Source organism: Pleurodeles waltl, chromosome 7, assembly GCF_031143425.1.
Source record: "Pleurodeles waltl isolate 20211129_DDA chromosome 7, aPleWal1.hap1.20221129, whole genome shotgun sequence".
NCBI classification, from domain to species: domain Eukaryota; kingdom Metazoa; phylum Chordata; class Amphibia; order Caudata; family Salamandridae; genus Pleurodeles; species Pleurodeles waltl.
Genome location: NC_090446.1, coordinates 106972265 through 106982963, shown reverse-complemented (window position 1 = coordinate 106982963; position 10699 = coordinate 106972265). Strand labels below are relative to the sequence as shown.

Below are 10699 nucleotides of genomic sequence, written 5' to 3'. Positions count from 1 at the left end.
CTAAGAAGGATACATTTGTTCTGCTGATATTACTTGTAAATTTTAAATTTACAGAATTAGAATTCAAAACTTCTATATACTCTTCTGCCAATTCTCATGATCCTCACAATATAATAAAAAGATCATCAATGTATCGTGCCTACAGAGCCATGCAAATTTCCCATGGTTCACAGTCCTCTGACCACGTCACATGCTTCTACCACCAGCCCACAAATACATTCATGTAGCTGTGAGAGAAACATATGCACTTCGCAGTACCCCGTTTTTGGCTGTATAGTTGTCTTGAAAAAGTGAAAATATTGTTATGAAGGCAGAACTCAATTAACTGCATGATCTTAAAGTTGTGCTCTCTACGAGGTTGGCCGATTGAAGACACCAGACTACCTGTTATGGGTGTTAGGTAGGTTGCCTTTATTGCTCTTCATACAGTATCACTAGTGTTGTGGGAGGATGTCTTGTAGGTAGGTATGGATGAGGGTCTTCTTTCTTCTGGTCGTTAATCTTGTCTTCTTCTTTCTTTTCTTCTAGAGGCCTCGCGAGAAGCGTGTGGGGACAGAAGAAGAATAGGCGTGGTAAGTGTTTGGGTTTTCACCCCTCCTTTTCTCCCCTCTCTACTTCTCCTCTCCACTCTACTATCGTACTGCGTGGCTTTTCCTTCTATCTTTATCTTCCTCTGCTCTCTTTTCTTTCAGCCTGTTGGATTTTCCTTTTGGTCACTCGTTTTTTTTTCCTTTCTTAACCCTCCTCCCTGGTGCTGGCAGGTTTTTCCTTTTTGTTTCCTTTCTTTCCCTTACTCGTCTTTTCTTATTTCTTCCCCTTTTCTGTGCCTATTATACGCTTGGCATATGCGTCTCGCTAGTGTCCTTTTCTTTCTTTCTCTTTGATCTGTTCCTGTTATTTTACTTCTCTCTCTTCTTGCTCTTTAGGATAAGCTCCTCTGGCTTACTGCCTTCCAGCACCCTCGTATTTGTCTTTCCGATTCCTTACACCCCTTTTTCCCCACCCGTCTTCTCCCCGTGCTCTTAGTGCTTTCTCGTGTTTTTCCCTTTTCCCATCCCCCCTCCTTCCTCCCTGTCCCGAACTCCCATACCTGGCGTGGCCACGCTTCTCCTGAAGCGTGGCGGGCTCACTCGTGTGCTCCCCGGGGCCAGCTGTCCTCGGCTCGGTATCGAGTCCGCAAGGGTCTTGATTCCGGCTCCGGTCCTGGCTGTGGATGAAGAGTCCCGGCGTTTTCTGGATCTTCCTCGTTCCTCGCCCTCCGCTGCTCGTCCTCCGATTCTCCCATCGGCTCTCTCAATCACCACCACTGGATCCCGTCTCTCCTTCCTTGAATGGGTGAAACCACCCCTTTTATGGGGTCATGTTCGTGCGGTTTCGGCAGGGAGCCAATGGAGAGGGGTTCTTCCCGGGTTACTTCTGTGTTGCCCGGAGCAGGGACAGCACAAGACATGTTGATGTGCGGATCGGTCCGGTCCGATCCGTCACAGACACTCCCCCTAGAGAGTGTCTGTTGCTGACGCTCAGGTGCGGGATGGCGGGAGAGAAAATCAGCATTCACCATGAGACGTCCCGGAGAATGGACCACCTGGAAGGAGAAGGGTTGTAAAGAGAGAAACCATTGTAGCACCCGAGAGTTGGTATCCTTATTGCGGGCGAGCCAGGTGAGGGGTGCATGATCCGTTAAGAGGGTGAAAGTACGTCCACTGAGATCATACCGTAAGGACTCAATGGCCCATTTAATGGCCATTCTTTTTCAATGATGGGATAGTGTTGTTCCCTTGGAAGTAACTTTCTACTAATGTATAAAATGGGATGGATGGAACCGTCCGGTTGTGGTTGGGATAACACCGCCCCCAGTTCTACGTCTGATGCATCAGTCTGTAAATAGAAGGGACTACGGAAATCGGGACAACACAACACCGGGTCAGTAGACAGGGCATTCCTGAGACTGATGAAACTGTGCATGCCGGCCTCGGGCAAGGAGGAAAAGGTTTTGGGAGTATCATTTTTCATCAAGTTGGTTAGTGGCTCGTCTATAGTGGAGAATTGGGGTATAAACCTTCTATAATACCCCACCAGACCGAGGAAGGCACGTATTTCTTTTTTTGATGTTGGTACCGGGATCTGTTGAATGGCTTCCACCTTCTCTATTTGTGGACGGACCTGCCCTTGACCTAGGATGTAGCCTAAATATCTAATGGTGGTGAATCCTAGTCTACATTTCTCAGGGTTAGCAGTTAACCGAGCTTCTCTTAATGCCTGTAGGACCGCCGTTAGGTGTTTGAGGTGTTCGGACCATGTTTTGCTAAATCTTACAATGTCATCTAAATATGCCGCCGCATATACTTGGTGGGGACGCAAGGCCTTGTCCATTAATCTCTGAAATGTGTCGGGGGCCCTTTGTAATCCAAAAGGTAAGACAGTAAACTGATACAATCCAGAGGGAGCTGCAAATGCGTTTTTTTCTCTGTCTCCCGTTTTCAAAGGGATCTGCCAATAGCCCTTCGTCAGGTCCAGAGTGTACATGTACCTGGCCTGGCCCAATTTTTTTAACAACTCATCTATACGAGGCATGGGATATGCGTTGAAAAACGTGAGCTCGTTGACTCTCCGGTGATCTATACAAAATCGAGTGGTCCCATCCGGTTTGGGTACTAATACCACAGGTGAACACCAGGGACTGCTGGATGGCTCTATAATTCCTGTCTGTAACATACTTTGGACTTCTTGCTCAATCAGGGCTTTCTTGGCCTCAGGGACTCGATAGGGTCTTTGTCTTGCTATTGCTTCATTTTTGGTACGGATGCTATGTTCTGCTAATGGGGTATGACCAGGCTGTCAGGAAAAAACATCCGTATAGGACTTGATCATCTGAGAGAGGGACATTTTCTATGGCTCGGAAAGAGATGCATTTATTTGGGGTCGGGTTTCCTCCTGGTTTTGGGAGGGGTATAAGGAAGGATATGGTATGTCTTCTCTATAGTCAGTAGTGATATGTTGGATTTTTTTTATGTTTTCTGATTCATGCCATTTCTTTAACAGGTTTATGTGGTAGATCTGTTCTCTATTGTGTCTGTGGGGAAGAGCCAATTTATATGTTGTGGGGTTGATCTGCTCTAATACTTCATATGGTCCTTGCCATCGGGCTAATAATTTATTCTCACTACTGGGGAGCAGGACCAGTGCTTTGTCCCCTACGTTAAGAGTACGAAGCACACTTCTGGTGTTGTATCCTTTCTTCTGTTTTTCTTGAGCTTCACGGAGACTAGTGTGGGCCTTTTCCCAGACTGACTGTAAATTCTCTCTCAACTCTTTAGTGTAAGTCAGGAGGTCTTTCGCTTCCTCATCTGTCTCTTCCCACTGTTCGACTAACATTTCGAGTAGAGTGCGGGGTGGTCGGCCAAATAACAGTTCGAAGGGACTATGACCTAGGGATGTTTGTGTGTGTGTACGTATTGCATAGAGTACAAGGGGTAGTTTTTTTTCCCAATCCCTCCCGTCTTCGTTTATGCTCTTCCTGAGTAACGATTTAATGGTCCTGTTGTAGCATTCAACGAGACCGTCAGTTTAGGGGTGATACACTGAGGTTCGGATTTGTTTTATTCCCAAGGTTTTACTGACTTCCCCCATAAGTCAGGACATAAATGGAGTGCCCTGATCAGTTAAAATCTCTTTGGGGAAGCCGACCCGCGAAAAGAACTCAATCATTGCTTGGGCTACCACTTTGGTGTGCATGCTGGGGAGGGGAATAGCCTGGGGATACCGAGTGGCATAATCCACCAATACTAGGACGTACTGTCTCTCTCTACTGGAGGGGATGAGGGGACCGATAAGGTCCATGCCCAACCGGGTAAAGGGGGTTTCGATAATGGGGAGGGGTTGTAACGGGGCAGGAGGTTGAGTGACCGGATTATATAGTTGGCATTTCTGACAATTCGGGCAATATCTCCGTACATCTCCGTAGATCCCGGGCCAGTAGAATCTCCGGAGTATCGCCTCCTCGGTTTTTTCCCTTCCAAGATGCCCTTCCCCTTGGTCCCCATGAGCTAGCTGCAATACCTGTTGTCGGTAGCTACCAGGGACTAATAATTGTCTCTGTCTGTCATTACTAGACTGGGGAAGTCTATATAAGAGGTGGTTATAAATGCAAAATGTCGGTCCCACCCCAGGCTCCTCATTACTCAGTGCCCTCTCCCAGGCATTCTTTAAGTAGGGATCATCCCTCTGGCTCTTTCTAAAGTCTCCGGCTACTGTGTATACCTTGCCCATGGCTCCGGTTGTTGTCTTGTTGCTTTCATAGTCTTTTCCCCAATAATGCTGTCTCTGGATTCGTTTCTGCCTTTTACTTAAATGCTGTTTGGGTGACCTGTTTTCGGCTATCTCAGTGTCGTATGGTACTTCTTCCCACCATTGTTTCATCATATGTTCCTCCCCTGCTTTAATCAACAACCGAGGAAAGGCCGTATAATCTGTCCCAATAATAATGTCTTCTTCAAGGTGTGGTAACACTCCCACCTTGAGGGGTTCCTCTTCGCCCCTCCACTGAAACTTAACAATAGCCACTGGATAATAGGCTTGGTGTCCGTGGACTCAGGCGATTAATACACGGGTTTGGGGTAAGTCTTGCCTGGCCTCCACCAGGTCTTTACGTATAATGCTCTGACTGCAACCTGAGTCAACCAAGGCTACCCTCTCTTTACCGTTGAGGAGGATAGGGAGGGTATATGTAGGTTTTGTTTCTCCTACCCAGAATACCCTTCCTTTTGTAACCCCTATTTCCATGGGTTCTTCCAGATCATTTTGTTTTTGTGGGCAATATCGTGCAATGTGGCCCCATTCCGAACAATGATAACATTGGGGTCCGGTTGCAGGAAGTGTGGTTTGGAGCTGATGGGGTACACGTACCCGTTCAGGATCATGTGAACCCTGAGGTCGTGGGGTGACTCCTTTTCCTATACTAGGGCGCACAGGGGATGGAACCGGGTTTCTGCTGGAGTTGGCCTTAAAGTCTGGGCTCCTATGGAAAGCACAAGCCAACTCAATGGGCGTTTCATTGCTGAGCCCAGGGTGTTGACGAACCCAATTCCGGGTGGATGTAGGCAGGGCATCCAAAAATTGTTCCAACACTATGATGTCAAACATCTCCTCACGAGTCTTTTCTGTGGGTCGTAACCATCGTCCAGCAGCGTATTGGACCCTATAATAAAGTGTACGCGGGTTTTCCGGTAGGAGCCACTTCATGTGACGGAACTGTGACCGATAACTCTCGCTGTCCAGTCCTACCCTTTCTAGTATGGTATTTTTTATATCTTTATAAGGAAGAGTACCGGTAGGATTTATGGCTTGGTACGTTGCTTGTAACTGTCCTGTTAAGAGTGGGGCAATATACTGACCCCATTTTTCTTCTGGCCAACTGGCGGAGCTAGCTACCCTTTCAAAATTAGGGAAGAAGGAGTCCGGATCGTCTTGGTCCTGATACTTTTGTAGCACACTACTCGGTACATTGGGGTGTACCTTTGTGTGAGCAATGGTTTCCGTTAGCTTACTTAATGCTGTCTCATGTACGAGTTGGTTGTTCGCCATGATTGTGGCCTGACTTTTAAGGGCGGTTTGTAAGGCCTCACGCTCCTCTTTAGCGTCCTTCATCTGCTGCTCCCACATCAACTGCAGATGGCGTTGTCCTTCCGCCAGCTGGGCTATGACGTCCGCATGGTAGGTTTTTCCACCATTCTGGTTGTGCGGTGGTCGAATTATCCCCCTTCTGACACCACTTTGTACAAGGTTGGCCGATTGAAGACACCAGACTACCTGTTATGGGTGTTAGGTAGGTTGCCTTTATTGCTCTTTATACAGTATCACTAGTGTTGTCGGAGGATGTCTTGTAGGTAGGTATGGGTGAGGGTCTTCTTTCTTCTGGTCGTTAATCTCGTCTTCTTCTTTCTTTTCTTCTAGAGGCCTCGCGGGAAGCGTGTGGGGACAGAAGAAGAATAGGCGTGGTAAGTGTTTGGGTTTTCTCCCCTCCTTTTCTCCCCTTTCTACTTCTCCTCTCCACTCTACTATCATACTGCGTGGCTTTTCCTTCTATCTTTATCTTCCTCCGCTCTCTTTTCTTTCAGCCTGTTGGATTTTCCTTTCGGTCACTCATTTTTTTTTCCTTTCTTAACCCTCCTCCCTGGTGCTGGCGGGTTTTTCCTTTTTGTTTCCTTTCTTTCCCTTACTCGTCTTTTCTTATTTCTTTTCCTTTTCTGTGCCTATTATAAGCTTGGCGTATGCGTCTCGCTAGTGTCCTTTTCTTTCTTTCTCTTTGATCTGTTCCTGTTCTTTTCCTTCTCTCTCTTCTTGCTCTTTAGGATAAGCTCCTCTGGCTTACTGCCTTCCAGCACCCTCGTATTTGTCTTTCCGATTCCTTACACCCCTTTTTCCCCACCCGTCTTCTCCCCGTGCTCTTAGTGCTTTCCCCGTGTTTTTCCCTTTTCCCGTCCCCTCTCCTTCCTCCCTGTCCCAAAATCCCGTACCTGGCGTGGCCACGCTTCCCCTGAAGCTTGGCGGGCTCACTCGTGTGCTCCCCGGGGCCAGCGGTCCTTGGCTCGGTATCGGGTCCACAAGGGTCTTGATTCCGACTCCGATCCTGGCTGTGGAGAAGAGTCCCAGCGTTTTCTGGATCTTCCTTGTTCCTCACCCTCCGCTGTTCGTCCTCTGATTCTCCCATCGGCTCTCTCAATCGCCACCACTGGATCCCGTCTCTCCTTCCTTGAATGGGTGAAACCACCCCTTTTATGGCGTCATGTTTGCGCGGCTTCGTCAGGGAGCCAATGGAGAGGAGTTCTTCCCGGGTTACTTCCGTGTTGTCCGGGGCAGGGACAGCACAAGACATGTTGATGTGCGAATCGGTCCGGTCCAATCCGTCACATGCTCATAATATTTCAATGCTCGACTTTGTAAGAAAAATTGAGCACCGTTTAGACCGCCAGAATGCACAATAAATGTGTATAGACTGGTTAGTTCCAATGTGATGAGCAGGAAATGATCTTCCCATTCTATACCGTCAATTCTGCACAAAGAATCTTGAGTATCATGCCCATATAAACTAAGATCTTTGACGAATGGGAAGAGAAAGAAATTCATGTATACAGAGGTATTTTCTAGTAGACTCCTTTTGGAGGATACAATTGGACGTCCAGGTGATGTTGTTGGATGTTTGTGAATTTTGGGATTATGGTAGAAAGTGGGAACCTGTGGATAATCGCACTTCAGAAATTGGTATTCTTCATAGTCCAACATTCCCGTACAGTTCCATGTGTCAAGTAAATGGATGAAATGTTGGATAAATAATTCTTTGGAGATGGGTTCATAATGTCCTTGATCCCCTAATTGTCAAAGGACTTCCTTTACATAATTTTCTTTGCTTTAGAGCACATCATGCCCACCCTTATCTGACGGTTTAATAATTATACTTTGATCTTCTCTTAATGCTTCTATCACCTCCCATTCGTTTTGGGTCAAGCCGCTCTTTGTTTTTATACCTCTTTTGTGCAAATTCTTATGCTGTTTCAGGAGCGAATTAAAAAAATTGGAAGGTTAGATAGCACTGATCTCTGTTTCCAATTTAGTGCCATCTGCTCTGCATTGGTGTAGCATTAGAATAAGATTCTTGCCACTTCTTTGTATATGTAAAGTTGATATAAGATCTAATCAACAGCAGGTATTGTTTTGTGCAACTTCTTTAAACAATCTCCCAAAATTGATAGTTTTGCAAACTGATAGTGTTAAGTAAATTAATTGCTCTGAATCTATGTCTGTGCTTGATGTCAATTAATAATATGCACATGGTTCCATGAGTAACTATGTTCAAATAAGTCGCCAATAGGTACTTCCTCTTCTTCCAAAACACCAAAGATCTCTATTAAAAATTCTTGTGCATCTTCTTGAATGTTTCGGGCAAACTGTACAGATCAAGTGTACACATCTACAAGGTCTTGAATGTGTGACACACAATATGTTTTACTTCTATCACTGCAGAGATGTTGCAACAAAGCAAGCAGTGCAGAGCATAGTATCTTCTGTTTTCTCTGTTAAATTGCATGAACAACATGAGTTTATGTAAACAGTGCACTGAGAACCACATTGGCATAGCATTTGACACCAGAGTGGTTTGACAACTGGTAATCAACAATATCTCCGCCATTGTCAATATTTTTTCTTAACAACTTCCTTGTTCTCTTTCTTTCCCTTCTTTTCAACAAAATCACTACAATCCTTTGAAGGTTTTTGCTTCAGACAGATGGCACATTTTTCATAAACTAAATACTGTGCTAAAAGAGGAGCAAAAACACATCTTAATTAGTTGTATTCTTTCACACAACCTGGGTCAGCATTCACCTTACTGTCATCAAACTCAACAAGATACAAACCAGACAATGTTCTAAATCACGATAAAGGTAGATATGATATAACTGCATTAGGTACATATGACATACCTTCCTTAAACAAAGCTCTAACAATATTAATAAATTCTGCATCGACACTTAAAGCTTGAGATTTATGAATAGTCATAGCATATGCTAGAGAAACTGGAAATTGCTTCTGCCGAACATACACGTCTTTCACAAGCAAAAAACATTCAATGGACCATCCAATCTTATTTATGCCACCAACCTGATCAAATTGTATTGCTAAGTATTCAACCTTATTCCTATTAGGAAAGCAAAGTAAATCAATCACTTTATCCATAGCACCATTAACTAATCCTTCCTAAACATTTACATTTCAATGCAAAATTACTCTACAGTTCCTGCAACATTTCTCTAATCCTGCAGTTCTGGAAACAGATTTTCCCAATTAATCCAATTTCAGTGGTAGAATTTGCATTTAGGAATACTGTCACACCCTGATGTTCCATTTTGTCTTTTGCTGAAAGTTGCAAAATGTCTTCTTTCTATAATTTTAGTGATTCTTCATTGAAACAGGAGCACTCCTCAAGTGTAGGCATTAGGTCCACAATGGATTTTCCTTCTTGAATAAAAGTGAACATTAGCTCTGCTGCGGTCTTGTTCATAGGAAACCGTATCTTAACACATCATCTTTCTAAGTGATATTTCTCTTGTTTTGTGAGAACACCTGCTCTAATATCCTTGAGAATATTTGTCTATTCAACGTCAGATGTGTGTTGCATATTCCTAAGTGGTTATTTGTATTTAAAGTTTAACCAAATGTTTATATTTCTAATACTTCCTCAAGAATTCTGAGTTTCATCCCGGAAAAGTATCTTGATCACAGGCTGTAATTTGACCGGTGTAAGTTGTTGTAGATCACCGAACACAATCAAGTGTTTTTCCCTAAATAGCACATCATTGTCTGTCCTTAGAATCTGTTGCATTCTTTATTGTAAAAAGGCAAGGATTACGTTTGAGACCATGATCACCTCACTAATGATTAAACCTTTTGGGGCCTGATTTAGAGTTTGGCAGGTGTGTTACTCTGTCACAAATGTGATGAATATTCTGTCTGCTGTGTTACAATTTCCATAGGATATAATGGACTTGTAATATGGCAGACAGAATGTCCGTCATGTTTGTGATGGAGTAACCCCATCCACCAAACTCTAAATCAGGACCTTTATTTTTTTCAGTACTCTTGAGACTTCATGACAAGCTTAATCAAATAACTTTTGATACTCCAGGTTGTTGTCATGTTTCACAGGCAGCATGAGAAGTCAATATAAAGTAATTCCTTTAATGTTGTGAACAGCTAATCCAGTGGATGCTGTTACTTCACACAACAAATTATACCCGTAGTCTTCTGTAGGAAAGCCATGAGAACTTGTATTAAAAAGCTTTTACTGGTGCCAGCTTGACCGCTGACTTACAATAGCATCAACTTAAATGATATGCATGTACACTGTTTCTTCTCACGGAGGACATACATAATCAACTCTGTTTTCTACCTCCATATATACATACTTTTGCTTATCATTTAGTTGTCTAACTAGCTGTTCCAAATTAACACTTTCCTGTCTTGCTTGCTGCATTGTAATTTCCACTTCATTTGTTGCAATGGCTGCTTCATTTTTAATGATTGGCTGCCCAAGTCTTGGCTTGGAGGACCTAAACTTTGGGTGCTTTATAAACTGTCCTTAGATATCTCAGCAGTGATTGTTTCTTCCTGTTCAACTTCATCATTTAACAATTTCAAATAATTAGGAAATACTAAACACTCAATGGTATCCTTTGCAGTATTGAAAGAGTCTTTGCAGCAGTGAAAGTCTCAAGCAATTCTGATTCAGAACGCCAAAGCTTAAACAGTAGTAGAAGTGCAAAATAAAAAATAAAAACTCTTTTTTTTCAGGAGTTTGGCAACTAAGGACCTCAATACAAGTTTGGGGGAGGTGATTACTCCATCACAAATGTGACAAATATCCCATACGTCGTATTACAAGTTCCATTATATCCTATGGAACTTGTAAAGCGGCATGCAGGATGTCGGTCATGTTTGCAAAGGAGTAATCCCCTCTGTCAAACTCGTAATGAGGCCCTACGTTTACTGTGGTTAACTAGACTGCCTTGCGTGTGTCACACCAAACAACCACTGCAACCAACTACTGCAAATTTACCTTCATCTATATTTTCTGTTATATTATTTCTATATCTATACTGTTGAAGTACTTCAAAACAACAAATGGTTTCAATATTTGGACTTCTTT

The 10699-nt window shown here is 43.8% G+C and overlaps 1 long non-coding RNA gene across 1 annotated transcript in view; it reads left to right on the top strand.

Moving 5' to 3' along the window:
• The first annotated feature begins 526 nt into the window (after positions 1-526).
• The window catches only part of LOC138247208 (uncharacterized), a 42592-nt gene continuing 32419 nt past the window's right edge, over positions 527-10699 (top strand). Inside the window, exons 1-2 of the long non-coding RNA XR_011194364.1 lie at positions 527-572; positions 5953-5996. This is a non-coding gene — a long non-coding RNA (uncharacterized lncRNA). The remainder of the gene's footprint in view (positions 573-5952; positions 5997-10699) is intronic.